Genomic DNA, 24,292 nt, shown 5'->3' on the forward strand with positions numbered 1-24,292 from the left:
TAAATACGACTTCACTTGGACATTGATGTGCTCAGAACTCGTAATTATGATTATTCCAATGGCTTCTTGAACAAGAATAATAATGACGGGACTTGATTTTGTCGATTTTGTTGAGTCAATATTGTTTGCTATTTGCTGTGATCATTTTATCTGAGTGACAGGTTGCTGGATTGATTCTTGTCTGGCTATAGGACAACCTTATTGCCCACTCCGCCATCCAGTATACACGTCATCAGACATTCAGAGGTGGCAGACCTCAAAAAAATAATGATATGATAATGACATCATCTGTCAGCTTACCACATGCGTGCAATTTTTTTCTGCAAACCCCATCACTCCGCCAAGTGATGCAGGACAGGTCTGATAGACGCTTATGAATATGCAACTAGAGAGATCTCAGGAGAAATGGCCCCACAACTTCGAACTGGGCTGCACCCTTCTAAACAAATATTTGCATATTCATAAATATTTCAGCACTGACCTAGAACTAGATGCTGCATTTTGTAGAGATTCTGAGAAGACCCATTATACCAAACAGATGCGTGAGCAGCAAATGAATAATAATTGAAAAATGAATAATTAAAGCAGCTGCACTCTTTACTAGTTTTAACCCAAAACATTTCAGAATTAAAAAAAAGAAGGTATTTATCCGTCATGAATAACCACATGAGGACAGCTGGCCATCTATCACCCTGGTGTGGCTGGAAACATTCTGCAGGCTGCATATAGATTAGGATTAGGAAATCCCAGAATGAAGCGGATATTAATCCCTGCTGGAATGAAAGTGTCTTGTTAATCACTTACTGATGACAGAGATAAAGTGATCTAATATGGAAAAATGACATGGAAATATGACAGATCAAGCAACATGATTCTCTAGTGATAATGTGTAGAAAATAGGATGGAGTGTGTACAGTTACGAAATGTTATATCTTGTCTGTTTTTATTTCAATTAGGCTATGATATCCATCACGTGCTTTGAGGTCATCAAGGTCAACCTGATGCAGCACGTTCCTTACTGTATCACAGGGCCATGCAGCTGATATCAGCTTTGACCTCCCCTTGACTGTATTCCTGAGGAAAATCCGCAGCATTCTCTAGCTGATTTCGGAGAACTAACTCTCCATGCATAAAAGCTATGCAGGTAGGGCTTTCCCTGCTATTTTAAACAGGATCTACATTCGCTATTGACACAGGGAAGGGTCACCTCTGCATGGAGTATTGACCTTTTTGCTTAACATGATTAGTGCTCTGTCAGTCTATGCACATCAAATAAAGGGGTCATGGAACAAAAAACAGAGAAAGTTCTGTTTTTTTTTTAAAAATCTCATAAGCACAATTTTTCTCTCAAACCGGTTTTACCCAACCAGATACACCCGTTGACTTTGAGGATGGAGACGGCAAGTCAGCAGATTTTGCCCCAAGCTTTATGGCAGATGAAAGCACAGCTCTGATGCAAGAGGACAGGAGGACCTCTGATATATGGTTTTCACTCAAACTCGCCAGACTTTGCCCCTGATAAAACGAGGCTAGTTTTAAAACATTGTATGGTTAACATAATGTTTTAATATGCTCCACTTTTGACAGAAAAACTGACACCAAACAAACATTAAGTAAATTCCTCTGTAGTTCTATCGATGCTTTCTTGAGTTTTAATTGGCACATGAAGAAATCCTGGGTCGACCATAGGGTCCCCAGAGAGTGTGTATTGATGATTGTATTGAGAAAAGCTAAGATTTGATCATATATATTGACAATTATTTAATCTGCCATTATGTTCCATTACCAATGACATAAAACATTTTTTACATTTTCATAAAAAAAACTAATTCTGTATGATTTATAAGCTTGTGTCCTCATGAGGTCCCCTCTCCGTCTGTGTGCATTAATGTTGAGGTCCCCACCGGGATAGAAAAACATGTGTACTCACACACTCACACACACACACGCGCACGCGCACACGCACACACACTATCCTCCTAGTCCCTATCTTGCACATTTGTGCCAGAGCTGAATTTTACTCCACTGGATCTGTTCTACTTCACTGGGCTCCTTACATTCACTGCAGACCTTGGCTGAATTAAATCTTATAATTTTCAGGCCAGTTCACTTTTCTAGTCATCCAAATCTAATTTCCCTTTTCTCTTTTTCTTTCTTACTTTCTTTCTCTTCGTCTTTCTCCTTGCAACCAGAAACATACTGTTCAAAAGTTCAGGGTCGGATGGATTTTAAAAAATGTTTTTGATAGAAGTCTCTTATGCTCACCAAGGGTGAATTTGTTCGATGGAAAATACTGTAAAAAAAAGTAATTGTCAAATATTATTAATTTAAAACAGATTTAGTTTGGTTTAGTTTATTTATATCAGGACAATATGCAGTTACATTAAAAAGATGGCTGCACCAGATTTAGCACTATGCTAATTTCCATCTGTAGTCCTACACAGTTAAAATTACATAACAGAGTTAAAATTACATAGTAAAGGCAATTAACCTATATATATATATATAAATTTATATAACAAAGACAGTTAATACAATGTAAAAAGGCAGTTTACAGAGAAGGTACAATATACAAATATAAAGTGCAAATTACCAAATTGTGTGCAAAATTAGCTAGTTGCAATGTTATAAGGTGCTAAATATATGGAGTGCAACATGTTTTCTATTTTAATATATTTAAAAATATAATTTATTCCTGAGATGGCCTGAGATGAAGATAATTGCTCCAATCTTCAGTGTCACATGATCCTTAAGAAATCATTCTGATATGCTGATTTGCAGCTCAAGAAACATTTCTTATTATCACAGTTGAAACAGCTGTGCTGTGTAATATTTTGTGGAAACTATGATACATTTTTGTCAGGATTCTTTGATAAATAATGTTCAAAATAACTGCATTTCTTTTAAATAGAAATCATTTGTAACAATTTAATTATTTAATGTGCCCTTGCTGATGTAATTTTCTCTTAAAAAAAAAAAAAAATGTTTTGAATGGTAGTGTACTCTACTCAAATGAGAAGACATGGCATCCTGTTGTACTTAACACACATTACAGTAAACCTCATTACTAAAGAGAGCAATAGTTAGCTTCAGATGTCTGAGCTGTTAAACAGTATGTGTTGTATTGGTAGCTAGATAAAGCAAGCTGACAATTCAATTTAAATAACTCTTGTTCCGCCATGACCTCAGGTGACCTGAAAGAGAAAAAATAAATGTTTTTAGACAGTAGAAGAAAACAGACTTTGCCTGTGGCAAAGCTGAGACTCATGCTTGCGTTTATAATAAAAAAAAAAAAAAAAAAAAAAAGATAATGCAGTGCATTTTTGTTTTTACAATGGAGCTATTTTGTTGCACAATAGCTGACACAGCACAAGCCTGATTTCAAATGTTGAATTGAATTCACAACAAAGACAAGTAAACAGTCAGCAATAAAGTAAGAAAAAAAAAATTACAAGCAGTAGCACAAATAAATACAATAGCATAAAGATATATATATATATAAAAAACTGTTTTTTTCCCTTCTTCTTCAGGTAGGTCTAACTAGTATTGAGGTATGAAATACTAAAGAAATTTCATAAGGAATCAACTGTAAAATAATACTGGATAGTCTTCTGTGGAAACAAAATAATTCAGATTAATCCTTATAATAAAAAAAAATTAAAATTACAAAAGTTATTCATTCAAGAGCAGCGAGTGTCATTAATGTTAATCAAACAACAAAAGACAAAGAAAAAAATCTTTGTCTTTATTAGTATTATTAGGCAGCTGTCACTTTAAGATCGAATGCACGGATCAAATTAGTTATGCTTGCCTTTTCTTTCTCAAATGTTTACTTTAACTTTCTGACAGATATTGAGACGGCGCCACTGCATGTCATGTAATACCTTTCAAGGCAGGCGTGCATTTTTATGCATCGTTAGCATGAGATTGGTTTATGAGATTGGCAAATTGAGAAATTGCCCATCCAATCATTAGAAGCGATTATCGGCTGATAATGATTGGTAGCCGATCAATCGGAGCATCCCTAATTTATATAGGATACATATATGTGACCCTGGATCACAAAACCAGTCACAAGTCGCACGGGTATATTTGTGGCAATAGTCAACAATACATTGTATGGGTCAAAGTTATCGATTTTTCTTTTATGCCAAAAATCATTAGGATATTAAGTAAAGATCATGTTCCATGAAGATATTTTGTAAATTTCCTACCGTAAATATATAAAACATTTATTTTTGGGAGTGAATGCTGCACAACCACGAACATAAATGGACAACTTAAAGGCGATTTTCTCAATGTTTCCATTTTTTTTGCACCCTCAGAATCTAGATTTTCAAATAGTTGTATCTCGTCCAAATATTGTCCTATCCTAACAAACATACATCAATGGAAAGCTTATTTATTCAGCTTTCAGATGCTGTATAAAACTCACTTTCAAAAAATTGACCCATGTGACTGGTTTTGTGGTCCAGGGTCACATAAAGGCTATATATATATACACACACACACATATATACACATATACACACACATATACACACACTCACACACACACACACACACACACACACACACACACACACACACTTATACAAATTTTCTATAATTAATGGTGATTAATCAAACCTAACATTAAAGTTTTTAATACATTTTAATATTGCAATAATTTCAAAGTTAATCTCCGAATTGATGTAGAAAATAAAAAATCAAACACTTTACAGGCTTCACTGCAAATTATAATTTAAAAATAGATTAATCCTTAGTAAAGCTACAAAAGTTATTCAGTCAAGAGCAGATTTTCTCTTTGTCTTTTAATTTACATTCATAGTTATGCTTCCATCCAAAGTTGCGAATTTAACTAATGCGCCAATTTGGAATATAGCATAAAACATTTGCGAATAAAGCACTGTTTCCATCCAGTCTCTGATAAACTGGCGATAAATATCACTAAGAAAAATGGAAGTTGATGTAGTAGGCCAATCCACTATATAATATGTTGCTCCTCAGAGCATGCAGACGAAATGCAATAAACGTGGTCATGTTAACTTGCTTTCTGAGGAAGATGCCTGCTGTAAGACAGTTCTGGGAGGTAATTATACCGAACCACTTTGACGACCGTTATTGTTTAGGCATTTCAGAACAACCAAAACAGCATTTCAGATGCTGTGCGATGAGATCAGACTTCTGGTTGGCCCAATTATGCCGTCCCATCGCAAAGTAATATACATTTTTTAATGCGCATTGAGGAATTTGTTCTATAAATGTGTTTCCATCTTAGTTTATACGAATGTTTTCTTACCGGATATAAATGTATCCAATAAGATTTTATGTACAATTTTAGAATTCAAGCACATCTTGGTTTTAACATCCAGTGTTTTTTTTAATGCGATATCCCAAATATGTGGATGGAAACATAGCTATTGACAGACATCACAACAGCAATTTTATTAGGCTGCTGTCACTTTAAGATGAAACTGTTCTGACACATATCCCATAACCTCACAACTCTTTACAGTCATTTAATTAAGACTTTATTTAACTCATTTAAGACTGTGCTTACGAGGATACTCAACAAAGCGGGCATTTTGGCATAATTTTGTGTTTTTGTCCATTCAAGTGTGAAAGAGAGGCTTTCTGTGTGCATGAGTCCTGTGTGTGTCACAGGAGATTCATAGACAGCGTGCCAGTACAGATTGAAGTTCTTTTTTACTGTAGCGCATCCAAAGGAAAAACAAAACAAAACGGGTGCTGCGTTACCTGCTTTAAATATTTTTAACGCGTTAAACTGAAAAAAAAAAAATGATTCCATGTGTTAGCGCATTAATTTTGACAGCCCTAATATATCATACAACATTTTAATGATGGGTATGGGAGGATTGTGTCAACACACAGTGAATCACACTTTTCTGCGTATGGGGCTTCGTAAACGCAGACCAATCAGAGCACCTATGATGACCCCTGTTGAAAGCGCCTAGGCACGCAAGCGTCGGAACTGGACCTTGGAGCAGTGGAAGAAGGTCGCCTGCTCTGATGAGTTCAGTTTTATTTGACATCATGTGGACGACCGTGTTTGTGTACTCAGTTTACCTGGGGAAGTGATGGAACCACTATGCACTTTGGGACGTTGACAAGCCGGTGGAGAGAGAGTGATGCTCTGGCTAATGTTCTGCTGGCAAACCCTGGGTCCGACCCTTCATGTGGACTTAAGTTTGACATGTGCCACCTACCTGAACATTGTTGCAGACCAGGTACACCCCTTCATGGCAATGGAGTTCCCTGGTGGAAGTGGCCTCTTTCCGCAGGATAATGCACCCTGCCACACTGCACACATTGTTCAGGAGTGGTTTGAGGAACATGCTGAAGAGTTCAAGGTGTTGCCCTGGCCTCCAAATTCCCCCAGATCTCAATTCAGTTGAGCATCTATGGGATGTGCTAGACCAACAAGTTTGATCCACGGCAGCTCCACCTCAGAACTTTCCTAACCACTTGAAGGATCTACTGCTAACTTGTTGGTGCCAGATACCACAGGACACCTTCAGGGGTCTTGTAGGGTCCGTGCCTTGGTGGGTCGGCGCTGTTTTGGCAGTACGAAGAGGACCAACAGCACATAAGGCAGTTGGTCATAATATTTTGGCTCATCACCAAATAGGCGACAGGGCCTTAATTAGGCAAATCAATAAGCTAGTCTGGAACCAAATGCTATTACATGTAATGTTCCTTTTTTTTTTTTTGCAGTGATTTGAATTCTAATTAAACCATTTATGTCAACATTATGACATCATTTTAAATGTTGGATACAGGTGATTAGGATACAGTTGACTACTGATATTTGGTGCTATGTTTATTTTGTTTGCAACAAAATGCTATTTGTTTGTTTTGTTCATTTTTTTTCTTTTTCTACTCCATTAGTATATTTTGAAACCATGTGGACCAGTGTCACCCTGCTCCTTATTAAAGCTGAACTCATTCTGCTAGGCCTGCTGCTTCCTTTAAAGGACTGCATCATTTGATGAATGAATCCAGTTCATTAGAGGATTGCAGTAATACTCTGTCATTAAAATTAAGTGGACAAGTACACCCCCATGAGATGGAACATTTACCATTGAAGATTTTCTGGTATCAACATGTTCTGCTGGGGCATTAAATAAGTGTGTATCTAAGCCGTGTTGGTTAACTAAATCCTTCACATTCAGGCACTGGCATCTGTGAATGCACACACACACACCTCCTTTTTAGCCTACATTATCCCTTCTAATCATTTTGTGGGTTTTCAGCTGTCCTCTATGTTTAGCTTCTCTCATTCTGTGCGTCACAAAACAACCTAATGCCATTTTCAATCCAGTCAGGATCAATACACATTAATAACGCCCATCTCTCAACCAAAAGAGTCAGACTGCCAATTTCTGCCCTTGTAATTGAAGGTCAACATTTCTTCAATTTGAAAACCATTTATTGCTTCTGTTCGGACAGTGAAGAGGCACCGCATAAGTACTGCTCTTCATCTTGAAGGCCTTTTCATGAACATATTCTGATCTAATGAACAAACTAGACTAGTGTAGCAAGGAATAGTTGGATATTTCTTTTGAAGGCCCTGTCATAACTTACACTTATAGAGGTATATATTATCTCTCCTGACCTGGATTCCCAGGAACGTCTTTTTACAATGAGATGCCAGACAGACCTGCTTGGTAAGAAAAGATAAAGGAATTTGATGAACAGGGTTTGTCGAATTGCATGAGATGAAGGGCGGAGGGAATTATGGGCCAAAGATAGGAGAGCATTTCATAATTAAAGGAATGTTCAGGGTTGTGAACAAATGATCCATATTTTGTTGTTTAGCCTACTACAGACAATAACTAACTCATCCTTGAATTTGCACTTACAATGAGCCCTTTTCACATTTCCGGTGTTCTCAGAAGCAGAAGTCATCATAGCTTTAAATTTATAGTGGTGAACGGGAACTACAAAAAATAATAATTTTGCATTCCCATTTGCCCCAATAGCAAAAAAAAAAAAAAAAAAACACAATAGCATTTCTATAAATTTTCAAAAAAGGAAATAAAAGCAAGAGATCGATTGACCTAGTCGAGACCAGACAAAGAGAGTGTGGCGTGCAGGCTTAAATGTGGTGCTAATTATGCCGGTGTGAAGGTGGAGCTTGGCAAATACGTAACAATAATGTTTAAGGTGCTGTTTACACGACACCGTTTTCAACCAAAAAACATGCGTTTTTGGCCATTTATTGACATGACAACGGCGTTTTGGGTGGCTGAAAACACACATTTTTGAAAATGGGTTTCAAAGTGCAAGTTTTTGAAAACGGTCTGCGTGTAAAAAACAAAAAACAGAAACACGAATCTCTGAAAACGATAACGTCATGCACATGCGTATTACGTGTTCAGTCTATGGTGTTTCATCGCCATCTAATGGCCTGGCAGCAGAATACAGTGTTTTTTGGTCGTTTTTGCGGATCCGTGGTTTCGTCTGTACGAGGAAAACTCAAAGAAATAACTTCTGTTTTAAGCATATCATTGTTGTGTAAATGTACCCTAAGTCTCATAGATATTTTCAAAACAGTGTATATTTCCTGTAGACTACAGTAAAGAAATTTTGTGTAAAAATATTGAGCTGAACATGTATTTAACCTAGAAAATCCGGTAACACTTTAGAATACTGTTCCTTCATTAATGAATAACTACACAGGAACAAATGAGTAATGCATTAGTAACACTCTAGTAATTAACTAACAAGAAACTCTGATTAACGAATTAGTAAGTAATAGCGCTCAGTCGGATGTGGTAGTTCACTATTAGCTAATCAGTAACTACTATTTTTCATACCTCACTGAAGACTATAATACAGGTTAATAAATATTTATAATGCACAATGTTTAATATAAGGTAATGGTAGCCCATTAGTAATGAATCAAGTGTTACTACATCCTTCTAAAGGAACTACTAATAATTTGGATCAGTATTCTAAAGTGAAAAACATGATAAATACCTAATATTGACTGAAGTCATTGTAAGCTTTTAAGGCTTTTGTAAGGTTTTGGATAGTAATGAATCAAGTGTTACTACATCTTTCTAAAGGAACTACTAATTATTTGGATCAGTATTCTAAAGTGAAGATCATGGGAACACACTAGTAATGACTAAAGTGTTACCAAATCCATTGGAAGGAATTACTATTCAAAATCTTACAAAAATCTCAAAAGCTTACAATGACTTCAGTCAATATTAGGTTGTTATCATGTTTTTCTCTTTAGAATACTGATCCAAATAATTAGTAGTTCCTTTAAAATGATGTAGTAATACTTGAGTCATTACTAGTGGGTTACCATTACCTTTTATTATAAATTATGCATTATTCATGTTAATTATGAACCTGTAGATAGTAGTTCTCTGAGAGGTATGAAAAACAATTGTAGTTATTGATTAGCTAATAATGAACTACTACTTTCATCTGAGCGCTATTACTTACTAATTTGTTAATCAGAGTTTCTTGTTAGTTAATAGTAGTTACTAGAATGTTAATAATACATTACTCATTTGTTCCTGTGTAATTATTCATTAATGAAGGAACAGTATTCTAAAGTGTTACCGAAAATTCCTGTAAGATCAAACTTCAGATAGGCCTATAGATATTTATGTTGAAATAAATAGAGAGAAACATATGAGTGTGTGTGCAGTTTCAGGTTGTCCCATTATTATTGCAAAGATTTCAGTGTCAGGATTTATAAACCTGGATGACTAAGCTTTAAAGAAAACTGACAGTAACGTGATTCAAAGCGCAGCAGTAAGACTATCTCAGTGCCAAAGTAAATCTGAGAGTTGCTTGGGGTGCTGATTATAATTCTAGTAATGGAATAATTCCAGCATTTCTTCTTGCAGAGACCTGACATGACACAAGTGAATCAGACATGGCACAACTGTCATGCTAAGCGTCATTTAAATTAAGACAGCTATTCCATAGACTGCTATTATATTTGTATTTAAACCTAATTTAAATTACTATAGACAAACCCCTAAAAATGTTTAGCATTGTATATTATTGTTGTTGTTATTATTGCACTTATCTGGTGTATTTAGCAGACTTCTGGGAACACGTTTACCTATATCTAAAAGGTGGGATGCTCTGTATTGGCTTCTATTGTTTATTAATAAAGTAAATAAATGTTTTACCATTGGCTAACCTTAACCTTAATAATATCCCAGTCCTAATTACAGAGATTAGGAAAGTAGAACGCACGCACACACACACACACACACACACAGGTATACAATATGCCAACAGATAATATTGGAGCTGCCCCTCCTCCGTACATGCATATACGAACACTCATATTAGGATGATAAACAACTGAAACCCACAAACATACACTAGCTTAATAAGATATCATGAATTCACATCATGTTATTTAGCAAACTGCGCTGTTCTGATAACAGTCGGTCCCTGGGACGGGCAGCTGTAACTGGGTGCAGATAAGAAGTAATTATAACTGTTATTAAACAGATGAAGATAGTCTGTATGGTGGCCGTGATTGTGCGTTGAGTTTGGAGATAAGACGGAGCAGGTTATTTGGGTTACCTTAAAATTGGCTGAGCATATGTGTGTAAATGATTTTAATGCATATGTGTTGGGTGCAATTGAGGTAGGATGTGTGTGAGAAGCATGTTCGGTAGATGATTACATTCTGCAATCTGAAGTACAGCTTCTCAGAGATGGACCAACATGGCAGAAAAACCATCTTTTATATTCATCATTTTAAATTTTTTTTTTTATTTTTTTTTTTTTTTTTACAAATACTACTGTTATTGTGTCACAGAATGTAGTTTTAAGTTTTTTTCAGGCGAGAATGTAGTTATTTAGACCTCAAATACGTAACGTTGTTCAGTCGACTCGTCAGTGTCTGATCTGGGCCGTGTGACAGCCCCATATGCATTTGAATGCTGTGCAGTACCGGTCCGGAAACAGAAATGATTAGTTCATCTCTCGAGTCCGGTTCGGCCGGGTCTGAGTCTTTCGTTCTTCCTGTCAGTATGCTGTCAGTACCGGAAAGAGAAATTATTAGTTCATCTTGCAAGTCTTTTCGGGTTCGAGTCGCTCACAAACCCATAGGCTGAATGCAAAAACAGAAATGATTAGTTCATCTTTCGAGTCTTTAGGGTCTGAGTCCTTCGTTCTTTTTTCACATGTCGGCTGTAGTTCTCTCGGTGTGTTCAAGTGCAGCTTTTTTGCCCCGGCGCAGTCAATTTCATCAGCGCTGAGCGCCAGTTCTTTGGCGTCGGTTTGGTGTCCCCCTACAACTTATGCCAAGTTCACACTGCACGATTTTCAAAGTAGTCGGGTCTTTTCACACTGCATGACTATCTGGGGTAATTGGTGTGTTCACACTGCAGGATGGATCAGCGACAGGGGGTTTCACACTGCATGACTTTACAAAAGAAAAAATCGCCGACAACTTCTGTCTGGTCCGCAAACTACGTTTCAAAACCAAGCGAGAGTGATAAGGAAATAACGAAAGATCACGATTTTGAATCGCCGACAGGTCCAGATATTTAGCATGCCAAATATCTCACAGATTCTCTCAGATCGCGTCTTTGTTCATTTACACTGCGTGATTGTCACTCACGTGAACGAGCACCGATTTGCCTATGATTTCGGCCATTTGTCGGCGATCTCACAAAACCTGTCGGGCCTAAAATCGTTCAATGTGAACTCAGCATAAGGCTATGTTCAGACTTCAGGCAAATCAGATTTTTTCTCGAATCAGATCTTCTCAAGCTATTAATTGTGATCAAATAAGGTTTGTGTGTCCAAACATAACCAACCTATCTGCATTGGTTTCTTTATTAATGACGTAGGTGTACACACGTACAGTATGTGACAAGGCTTTCAAAATTCCAGTCTCACTATCCAAATATCCAACTATCCAACCACCTCCAGTGGTTTGAATCATACTTTCAAAAACCCATCTGGATAAAGTCTGGATATGCCAAAAAATTATTTTTGCTGGCAGTCTGAACATGACTTTATTCATCAGTCTCTTAAACCAGTCAATGCATTATTTAGAAGTCCAGTCATATTTTTATTAACATGTGGAAGTATATATTTTTAGCATCTGGTGGAAGGAGTGCACTTGCATGAAAAGTTAATTGGATAACAGTTGGCAAAGCAAGCTCATCTGCTCAAATTGGACTGTTTGCAAAGGTTTATGGCTGTGAAAAAGAAAGTAGTTCTTATATATATTTTTGTAACTCCCCCTTTGAAACAACAACAACTTTTTCATAGTGTTGCTATACTGATTATACTGTTGCCAAATGTTGCATAAAATAAATTGAGCTGTCTGCTCCTTGCTCCCTGAAACAATTATTAAACTAATACTAGATGTACCGCATCGCGGTACAAAATATGACCGCCGCTCAGGCCTGCACTGGCTTTCCACAAAAATAAATGACGTGGAGTAATTTGGCTGTATTGCGTGTTTATGTATATACCTAAAAAAAGTAATAGTATGTGCATGTCTGTCTGTGTGTGTGTGTGTGTGTGTGTGTGTGTGTGTGTGTATGTGTGTGTGTGTGTTTGTGTATGTGTGTGTCTGTGTGTGTGTGTGTGTGTGTGTGTCTGTGCGTGTATGTATGTGTGCGTACATGTGTGCGCGTGTGTGTTTGTGTGTGTGTGTCTGTGCATGTGGATTTGTATGTGTGTGTATGGGTGTGTGTCTGTGCGTGTGGATGTCAGTGTGTGTGCATGCTTGCGTTTGTTTGTATTCCTGCATGTGTGTGTGTGACAGTATCATCCTAAACCAGCAACCCTTCGCTCAACAGCACCATCTACAGGCCGATGAGTGTACAGTCACTAAATGTGCACATAAATGAATTTATTTTATACCCCCCCATGGATGAAATTCTACAAAACTTAGCAGAGCATACCCCCAGAGGATGTCAAGTAAATCATACACATGAAATATGGTGCAGTTCTGAACATCTCCACTGAAGATAGGGGCGATTAAAGCAGAATAATATTGCATTTTCATTTTTTATGGGAGGGGCGCAAATCACAAATGAGTGTTTATGGGCTAGGTTGATGTGGGCCCTTAAGACCAACATACCATAAAAATTTCTTCATCCTCGGTGCCACGGTTCAGGTAGTTATTTAGGAAAAACTGAATTTTTTTGGGTTTGGGGGGGCCCAGCGCTGGGGGGGGGGGAGTGGCCCCCGGGGACCAAACGAAATTTTTCCATAGAAGTCTAGTGGGGCTACATGCCCACCAAATTTCATGTTCCCCGGTGTTTCGGTGTCCCTGGTATCGTTGACGAAAAATTTACGGGGGCCCCAGCGCAGGGGGGGGAAGTGGCCCCCGGGGACCAAACGAAATTTTTCCGTAAAAGTCTAGTAGACCAACATACCATAAAAATTTCTTCATCCTCGGTGCCACGGTTCAGGTAGTTATTTAGGAAAAACTGCATTTTTTTGGGTTTGGGGGGGCCCAGCGCGGGGGGGGAGTGGCCCCCGGGGACCAAACGGAATTTTTCCGTAGAAGTGTAGTGGGGCTACATGCCCACCAAATTTTTCCGTAGAAGTGTAGTGGGGCTACATGCCCACCAAATTTCATGTTCCCCGGTGCTTCGGTGTCCCTGGTATCGTTGACGAAAAATTTACGGGGGCCCCAGCGCGGGGGGGGAAGTGGCCCCCGGGGACCAAACGAAATTTTTCCGTAAAAGTCTAGTAGACCAACATACCATAAAAATTTCTTCATCCTCGGTGCCACGGTTCAGGTAGTTATTTAGGAAAAACTGCATTTTTTGGGGTTAAGGGGGGCCCAGCGCGGGGGGGGGAGTGGCCCCCGGGGACCAAACGAAATTTTTCCGTAGAAGTCTAGTGGGGCTACATGCCCACCAAATTTCATGTTCCCCGGTGTTTCGGTGTCCCTGGTATCGTTGACGAAAAATTTACGGGGGCCCCAGCGCGGGGGGGGGAAGTGGCCTCCGGGGACCAAACGAAATTTTTCCGTAAAAGTCTAGTAGACCAACATACCATAAAAATGTCTTCATCCTCGGTGCCACGGTTCAGGTAGTTATTTAGGAAAAACTGCATTTTTTTGGGTTTGGGGGGGCCCAGCGCGGGGGGGGAGTGGCCCCCGGGGCAAACGAAATTTTTCCTTAGAAGTCTAGTGGGGCTACATGCCCACCAAATTTCATGTTCCCTGGTGCTTCGGTGTCCCTGGTATCGTTGATGAAAAATTTACGGGGGCCCCAGCGCGGGGGGGGAAGTGGCCCCCGGGGACCAAACGAAATTTTTCCGTAAAAGTCTAGTAGACCAACATACCATAAAAATTTCTTCATCCTCGGTGCCACGGTTCAGGTAGTTATTTAGGAAAAACTGCTTTTTTTTGGGTTTGGGGGGGCCCAGCGCGGGGGGGGAGTGGCCCCCGGGGACCAAACGAAATTTTTCCTTAGAAGTCTAGTGGGGCTACATGCCCACCAAATTTCATGTTCCCCGGTGCTTCGGTGTCCCTGGTATCGTTGACGAAAAATTCAGTAAGGTGACAAAAAAAAAAAAAAAAAAACTTTGACAATCCCTATATGACCGCTTTCGCTAGCTATGCTAGCGGCGGTCATAATTAGCACAAGTTTTGCCTCAAACCACCTGACAAATGAAGCCACGCAATGGTGATGAAGGAGTTAAGATGAAGTTTATAAGAAAGAAAAACGTGTGGCTTTTAACTCTGGTTTCGCTAGCTATTTGAGTAAATGAAAACATAATACTTACATTTAAATGTAAATTTGCCGTCCACCACCGAACTCTCGGCTGCAATTTTTTTAAATAAAAATGCTGTCGTCACTGGCGCGCAATGACTTATGGGGTAGGATAGGCCGCTAAGGATCATTTTATGTATCCTTTATGTATTTGGCGTCGCTTTTTAATCAGGGTAGCCTTTTGTCGCGCCGCGATGACGCAACCGGCCTTCGAAGGATGCAGAATTGAATTGGGACAGCCTTCATCGCACCGCGGTGACGCAATCGGCCTTCAAATGCGACCTTCGAAGGCTTCGTCTACATCCAACGCACATGGCACCCTTTAGCGTCAATATGAGACGCAGATAGATATGGGCCAGAAGGCGCCTCCTAGCGGTCTAACCCTAACCCTACCCCAGACCTAAACCTAACCATAACCGAACAAAGCTCTGTGCGTGTCATATTGACGCTAAAGGGTGCCATGTGCGTTGGATGTAGACGAAATGTCAAAAGCGTCAGTATATGATGCCCTAGGATGAGAATGCGTTAAATTGGGACATCCTTCTTTCTCGCCGCTGTGACACAATCGGCCTTCGGAGGATGCAGCCTTCACATTGGGACACAGCTTGTATCTCGATTTTATAAAGTTGTTTCTCACTTTAGCTATGGTTGGTCTGTGCTAATGGTAGGTGAAAGCAGTCAGTGTTCTAACATTGAGTGAGTTGTAACAGAGAAATAGTTTAACCTATTAGAAACTAACTATGGGGTGAAACAGCTATTACACATGACTACTCCTGAGGTGACAGTAAAAAAAATAAAGGATTTACCAATGTGATCTCATAAGAAATTGCAGGTACTCTACATGTGTAGGTCTTTCAGACCTACATTTTCGTATAGACACTGAGATAAACATTATTAATGTATTGACAATTTAAAGTGTAAGATTTTCAATATGCACAACTAATCCAAACAACACAACTTTGTTACTAATCCTTTTTGGTTCATACCTTTAGAATATTGATTTAATAGTTTAAACGATGCGGTTGAAACATAGGAGGAAGCAGGATTCACGTGCAGCAGTAGTCTTTTATTAAATAAACTCAAAACTTGACAAATTCTGGAACAGAACAACCAACCTGATCTCACGGGAAAACTTACATATTTTACGAATTGCCCAATTCGTATGAATTCATACGAATGACCTACCCCTGACCCCGCCCCTAAACCTACCCATCACGTGGGTTTAGACAAATCGTACAAATTCGTACGAGTGAGGTCGTACGAATTCGTACGAATTAGCCAACTTTTTATCATTCGTACGAATTCGTACGAATTGGTCGTGAGATAGTGTTGGAACAACCAACATACATCAATAACTAACAAAGACTGACCTAGACACAGGGCTTAAATACACAGGCAAACAAGCTAAACAAGATAACAAGTGAGCGCACCTGGGAAGACTAATAAACAAGAAAAACTACAAAGGACTACAAAACATGGCACAGGACAGGAAAGAGTCCACACAAGGGGAACACAAGACAGGAATTATAACATTACTTAAACAATGAGATTAATTGTTAAATGCCAACACAACATTTTTACCTAATGTGACATTTCTTATGATTTACACATTTATAAAAAAATATAGGATATAAAAGGATTTGTAAAGATTGTAATGTTTCTAAAGCTGTGCATTCATATTTTTACCTTTTAAATGATCCATCTCCATTTTTTTACTATTTCTTTGCTGTTTTGAACTTAAATGTTTCTTATAAGTTTAATTAAACATAAATAATATTTAATATACACTCTAAGAAAAGTCCATAAAAATACAGCCCAATGTAATGTATACTGTGTTAATATGAAGGCATTTTTGGATTTAATTTTCACAGGTGTTTTGCCTGTATTTATGAATTACGCATTGCATTGTGTTTTTAGCATTGAAGAAACTGACCATAAACTATACTGGTAATTTTATCCATTTCCTGTATATACTCCCCTTTTTTCTTACACTGTTTTATAATGGCATTTTTATAGCAAAAAGAATATAGATCCTGATCTCTTTTTTTTTTAACGCATTCAGGCTTTTGGCATTCACCCTCAAATTTTATTCCAGTGCCAGAGGATGATCATCATACTGCCATCATACTGCTGAGAAGAGTTAGTCAGTAGTGAGGCTCAACCTTTTTTCTCACATTTCAGTGAGTTCTCAAGGGACTGCATGTAAAGAGAGTTGTGAATTAGTAATGTGCCACTATTAGGGCAAAAGCCACTTGGGGCTGCTTCGATGTCATTGCCAAGATCAGCGTCTGAAAGTGAAATTATGGTTCTACACGACATCTCACTGTGAGCTTTTACACAAAACACCCAGCTAATTAGCCACACATCTCAGAGAAGATTGTAAAGAAAAGGTACTATGAGAGCAAGAAGGAGAGAAAATGTAATGGCTGACAGGTGGGCAGGATGGAGAAATCTGCTCTGTCAGTCTCTAAAGGTCTGATCTGAAGGCGCTAGACAGAGAAAATTCAAGCTGTGTCAGTTAATAGATTTTGCGTTAACAGGTTGTTGGTGCCCTTATTTTGCTGACATTTACTGCTGAAACCCAACAGGTGTAACCCTGTCACAACTCTAGACTAGATCTAGACTACATTAAAAACAACACACAATATTTTACAGTGTAATCTCTTTATAAAAAAAAAAAACGGATTTTAAAAAGGTAATTGACAAAACAAATATGCAAATCTGTATGATTATGATCTCTCGAGGCTAAAAGGAGACAGGTGAACAAATCACTGAAGATGTGGGTTTGACCTCTGTTGTATTACAAATTTATTAAATGTTTCTGTCACATGCCTGTCCTGTCTTGTGCTGCACATGGGTGTTTTGTTATTTTGGGCCATGTGCTCGTGTCTATTGTCTAGCCCCTCCCATCTTGTTATCCTTTGTTTGTTCCCCTATTTAGCCTCCTTGTGTTTGTAGTCTTGTGCTGGTTCGTTTGTCCGAGTTTCTCGTTCCTGGAGTTCCTGAGTGATGGGCTGGTTCGTTCTGTCAAGAAATAGTTAACATGAGACGAGGATACAAATGCAGAGGAACTTTATTAGTGACATGCAGACAAGGTTCAAAACTCAAAACTCAGGAACTCCAGGAACGAGAAACTCGGACAAACGAACCAGCACAAGACTACAAACACAAGGAGGCTAAATAGGGGAACAAACAAAGGAGGGTAACGAGAAAGACAGGTGGGACAAATTAACCAATAATCAGATAACAAGATGGGAGGGGCTAGACAATAGACACGAGCACATGGCCCAAAATAACAAAACACCCATGTGCAGCACAAGACAGGACAGGCATGTGACAGTTTCATTTAGCTTTCAACATTAAAAGTTAAGACTTTGATTTTAAGTAGGGTCAGTTTCTAGCTAGAGACTCCGGCCAGTCCTGTTTTCTCTATTGTGTTTTAAATGAGTCAGATCACTGAGATTCTCACCTTTCGGAGCCCAAATGGCTTTCGGAGCCCCTGGCCCATACGTTGAATCGTTAGGTTGATTGGATTAGCTGTAGGGGAGACTTTCACCTTTTGTCTTTAATGGCTCTGGGATGGCTCTTGGAACGAGGGTTGCCAACCGTTCCGTATAATACGGAATCGTCCCGTATTTGACACATAAAAGTCTTGTTCCGTATTGAACTGATACGGAACGCACTTTGTTCTGTATTTTTGAGAATCAATTCAGTGCAAATCCATGACAGACACATAGCTTCTAATATATGTCAGACTATGAATGAAGACAAGAAAAAAAAAACGACGGCGCGGTAGATACTAATTTCTCCCTCTGTTTGTCTATGATCAGCGTAGCGTTTTTAACATCTTGGAACATCATCAGAGAATGCCCTTTTAATTGGTCGTTTCAGTCATTGTGAGTCACGTATCGTAGCAACGATGACGACAAGTGACAACAGGGGGAAATGTAAAAATTACTACCTCCGAGCAGCCGGCGAAAAAGAAAAGAGCACAAAATTATAGAATTGAATGGGAAAATGACTTCCTGTGGCTGGAATGCGTGAGGGACAATGAATACTGTTGTGTTTATTTTTCTTTAAATGCAGTCTAAGCCGATGAGTTTTGAATGTTACGCTGATTCAATTGTACTGGTAGTGCTCTCAGAGTAGGGTGTGTTCCTACTTCATTTGCATGCTTTGTTCAGAGTCTCCGCCTCTATGTAATCCCTCCCCCTTGGAATGTATATAACTACAATGCATACTGTATTAGATTTAGACTGTTGGAAGAACTGCAGCAACGCAACGCAAAGTTCTCAATAAAGAATAACTTCTGTTTGAAAGCGATCCCAACGTCTCCTGGTCTTTGATTCTAAGTTTCCTACACCTCCACTGCCATATTAACCCTATGGGGACGGATTGGGCGGTACCGCCCAAAATGGCGTACTTTTACAAATGTGTAATTATCTTAAAAACTATTAATGATAGAGAGATGCGGTCTTTTTTGCTGTCTTCCTCAGACTCCGCTGAAAACAGTGGTATATGGTATACACACTTCCTTGTTGTGCAATACCACTGCGTATAAGGCCAATGAAATCGATGTTGTTAGGAATATTCCACGCGCAAAGACCAATGGAAAAATTGCCGCTGGGAGGAATATTTTTCTTACCCAATCAGAGGAAGGTTACCATGACGTATTCTAGCTAATCAGAGGACTCTGTAGCCTTGCAAGGGGTGGTACTATAGTAAGTGATATGTCGAGTGGAGAAGGAGACAGAATTACACACACAGATTTATATGAGAGAGAGACAGAACGATTATAATATTTTTATATATATATATATATATATATACACACTCACCTAAAGGATTATTAGGAACACCATACTAATACTGTGTTTGACCCCCTTTCGCCTTCAGAACTGCCTTAATTCTACGTGGCATTGATTCAACAAGGTGCTGAAAGCATTCTTTAGAAATGTTGGCCCATATTGATAGGATAGCATCTTGCAGTTGATGGAGATTTGTGGGATGCACATCCAGGGCACGAAGCTCCCGTTCCACCACATCCCAAAGATGCTCTATTGGGTTGAGATCTGGTGACTGTGGGGGCCATTTTAGTACAGTGAACTCATTGTCATGTTCAAGAAACCAATTTGAAATGATTCGAGCTTTGTGACATGGTGCATTATCCTGCTGGAAGTAGCCATCAGAGGATCATAAAGGGATGGACATGCTCAGAAACAATGCTCAGGTAGGCCGTGGCATTTAAACGATGCCCAATTGGCAGTAAGGGGCCTAAAGTGTGCCAAGAAAACATCCCCCACACCATTACACCACCACCACCAGCCTGCACAGTGGTAACAAGCATGATGGATCCATGTTCTCATTCTGTTTACGCCAAATTCTGACTCTACCATCTGAATGTCTCAACAGAAATCGAGACTCATCAGACCAGGCAACATTTTTCCAGTCTTCAACTGTCCAATTTTGGTGAGCTCGTGCAAATTGTAGCCTCTTTTTCTTATTTGTAGTGGAGATGAGTGGTACCCGGTGGGGTCTTCTGCTGTTGTAGCCCATCCGCCTCAAGGTTGTGCGTGTTGTGGCTTCACAAATGCTTTGCTGCATACCTCGGTTGTAACGAGTGGTTATTTCAGTCAAAGTTGCTCTTCTATCAGCTTGAATCAGTTGGCCCATTCTCCTCTGACCTCTAGCATCAACAAGGCATTTTCGCCCACAGGACTGCCGCATACTGGATGTTTTTCCCTTTTCACACCATTCTTTGTAAACCCTAGAAATGGTTGTGCGTGAAAATCCCAGTAACTGAGCAGATTGTGAAATACTCAGACCGGCCCGTCTGGCACCAACAACCATGCCACGCTCAAAATTGCTTAAATCACCTTTCTTTCCCATTCTGACATTCAGTTTGGAGTTCAGGAGATTGTCTTGACCAGGACCACAGCCCTAAATGCATTGAAGCAACTGCCATGTGATTGGTTGATTAGATAATTGCATTAATGATAAATTGAACAGGTGTTCCTAATAATCCTTTAGGTGAGTGTATATATATATATATATATATATATATATAGCATATTAGCAATTATAGCATTATTAGTTTATTGTTTTAGCACTTTTATGATGGCAAGCAGTAAAAGATTTTCCTCAGAACAAGCTCTGGAACTGGAAAGTGACGAGGAGAAATTCGAATCACTGGCATGCCTGAGAAAAAACGCCTGGGACTGTTTGTATATAAAGTTCATTATTTCATTGTTCTTTACACTTTTGATTGAACAATTACAAATGTCTGTCAAGCAAAGGGTTTGAAAAATATATTTTTTGTTCAAAAACTGTTCACTATTGTTGTGTGAGGTGTGATTTTCAGTAATAAATGACTAAAATAAAATGTTCGTTTTTGAAATTATCTAGTTTATTTTAATTTTTTTTACTCATACTTCCTTTATAAACACATTACATGCATTCTTATGTTAGCTTAGGGTCTTCTGAATCCATAGATACCAAACACATGGTGTTCCATCTCCATCTTCCATCTACATGGTTTATAAGCCCAAATGTAAAAATAGAGAAAACGGACCAAAAAGGGCTTAGTCCCCAGAGGGTTAAAAATATTCAGGTCAAAGGGTGCAAGTAATCTTTATACTGATTTGACTGAAATATTCATCTTATGTGAATGTACATTCACAAAAACCTTTTTTCAAAAGCATTCATTTGTTTAGTGGGTGAGTTCTCTAGATATGAATTGTAGTTTGGTTCTGGGTTAATAGTTTTGAAAACTGGGGCCAGGAACTGGCTCTTAACTGTAACACGTGGGCAATCACATAGTTTCTGTAATTCCAGAAATAATTCAGTAAATATGCAGGTTTCTCATTGTGCTTGCGGGATTATTTGATATTATCTCTATATTTTGCCCTTTACAAGGATAAGATGCCCGGAGGGGGATTTCAGGTCTAATGCTGAGGTGTGTGTGTGTGTGTATGTGTGTGTGCGCGGATGGCATATGGGCCAGCTGAACCTTGCTGTATGTGGCATATGTTTCACTTCTGCACCACCACACCCCACTGGGAAGGACAGTATGAAGGTTGTTAGGTGTGTGAGTTTCTTATATAAAATATAAGCAGAAATTAAGTGTGTGGTCATTTGTGGGTTAATGAACACATTTAATTGCTGCACTGTATTGTATTAGATAAGTGCACATGTTGATAGGAAAGGGCATATACATGACACTCAAAAATGTTCATGGTAAAAAATGCAGCTGTTGGCGACAAGAAGGATGGCTGTTCTCATGGGCTAAATGAGGACATGTTTTGAAAGGCTATTTTCAAACAATTTCAGGGCTTTAGAACAGGGCCCGTATTCATAAAGAATCTTAATGCAAAGAGTAGCTCCTAGTGACAAAATTCTAAGAAAATTCTTAGAAATGTGGGCGTTTACTCTTAAAATTAAAGAAAACCTCCTAGTAAAGAAAAAAGTAATTCAGAAAGCATCTTAACCCTTAAAAGAGGTCTTAAGGTCAAAATTGTTAGGAGCACGGACAAGGACTTTTAAGAGGCTTAAGAGTTTCTTTAGCAGAGGAGAAAATGGCAGAAAGACGAAGAGGGAGAAGAAATGTGTTGCAGACAATGGATGACAGTGAGTTAATAAGACGCTATAGATTAGATCGTGCAGGGATCATGTTTGTGACTGATCTTTTTAGAGACACGCTAATATCTCCTACACAGCGCAGAAATGCCATAGCGCCAGAAATGAAAGTAATCGCTACATTTTGATATTTGGCAACTGGGAAAATTCCATGTTTGATACATTAAAACCAACATTCAAACCACCGCTTAAATAGACATGCCAGCAATCAGTGTAACTGGAAAGAGTGGAACAATTTTTATCATTCTAAGCAATTCTCTGCAAAGTGCTAGGGAGTCCATGAAAACTTTGAAAGAAAAACAAACATTTTACAAATTATTTTTGAAATGTGTTTAACAATTATAATATGACTGTTTTATTCCGCTTTCTAAAGACTCGTTTTTTGTAGAAAAAATATTTATAAATAAGTAAATATTTTTTGAGATGATGTTTTAAGAATTTTCTTTAGTAAAATGGCAATAAAAAGCCAATTATTTAATTTCAGAAACAACTATTTCATTTGCTTGAGCTTATAATATCACATTAAATATTTTTCTCTTTCTCTATATTTTTAAAAAAATAAAAAATATATAGACTATTTATTTTAGGAAGGTCATTTTAATCATATATATGGGTCTTTGGCTTCAAAAATATGGAAATAAATTATGTATATTTTTAAATAATAAATCTAATATTAATTAAATGCAAATTACATTTTAGTCCACAATCTGTACCTTGCAGCTCTGTGCTCAGCTAGAATTCTTTGCAAAGTTTTCTGCATTCAAGCTATTGTCCATCTGTCAGAATTACTAATGTAAATCCATAGCTTCCTTCACTCCTTTCACTTTAGACTCTCAGGTCTTCTACATGTGGTTTACCAGCTGTCCTTGGCTTAGATAATATCCTCCTTGGGGGGTAGATCTTTCAATGTTATTGATCTAGAATCCTGGATCCGTCTTCTGCAAAGCCTCTATTTTTTTATCTAAAAGCTATTATTTTGCTGCAGTCCAATCTAATCTGATTCCCCAGAGCGATCTTGCTTTGTGCTCATATACTATGCCTATTTTTCTTCAACTTTTTTTTTTTGTCAATGTGATAATAGTTTTTTTTTTTTTGAGCTTCACAGCAGCTGCTCATGGTCTACCACAAAAAGAGCAGTATCTGCAAATATATGCAAAACACAAAAGGTTATGGTGACAGATTTTTCATTTTGGATCAACCCTTTATGGAGAAAATTTTTTTCCTTGATCATCTGACATAAAAGAGTTGAATGTACGAAACCCACTGTACTTTCAGAACTGTCAGGACTCAAAAAAAAAAAAAAGTTATTTCCAGCATTTTGAGAGACTAATAGGAGAAAATGCGTTTAAATGGAAAGGAGTAGAAACCTGCATTTTTTTCTGCTGTTCATAAACCCTGACTCACACCCAATCCCGATCTTAATTATTGTGTACATTACACAGCCAGTGCGATCACAATTCAACCCCCTTTTTTAAATAAATATGACCCCTAAAGCCTGATACGCATCACATGAACATTTATTATTTGGTCAAGCATGAGAGTCCTGTGATTCAGTCAACAACAGCAGGAGAATGAGATAGGCTGTTGCTAAGGTGAATTAAAAAAGATAAACCTCACAGGGGAAGATTGAGGGAGTTTGAGAGAGATAGAAAAAGAGAGCAAGAACAGAAGAGCGAAAAACAGGTCAAGAGAAATGAGTGGCAGAAAGAGAAAATGAATAAGAAATTAAATGGCAAAAAAGAAAAGCAAAAAGCTGGATAAGGATGAGTAGACCATCAGACAGTGTGTGTGTGTGTGTGTGTGTGTGTGTGTGTGTGTGTGTGTGTGTGTGTGTGTGTGTGTGTTGTGTGTGTCTGAGAGATTGAGAGAAACTCTGTGTGAGCTACAGACAA

The sequence above is a fragment of the Rutilus rutilus genome (genome assembly GCF_951802725.1).
Source record: "Rutilus rutilus genome assembly, chromosome: 2".
NCBI classification, from domain to species: domain Eukaryota; kingdom Metazoa; phylum Chordata; class Actinopteri; order Cypriniformes; family Leuciscidae; genus Rutilus; species Rutilus rutilus.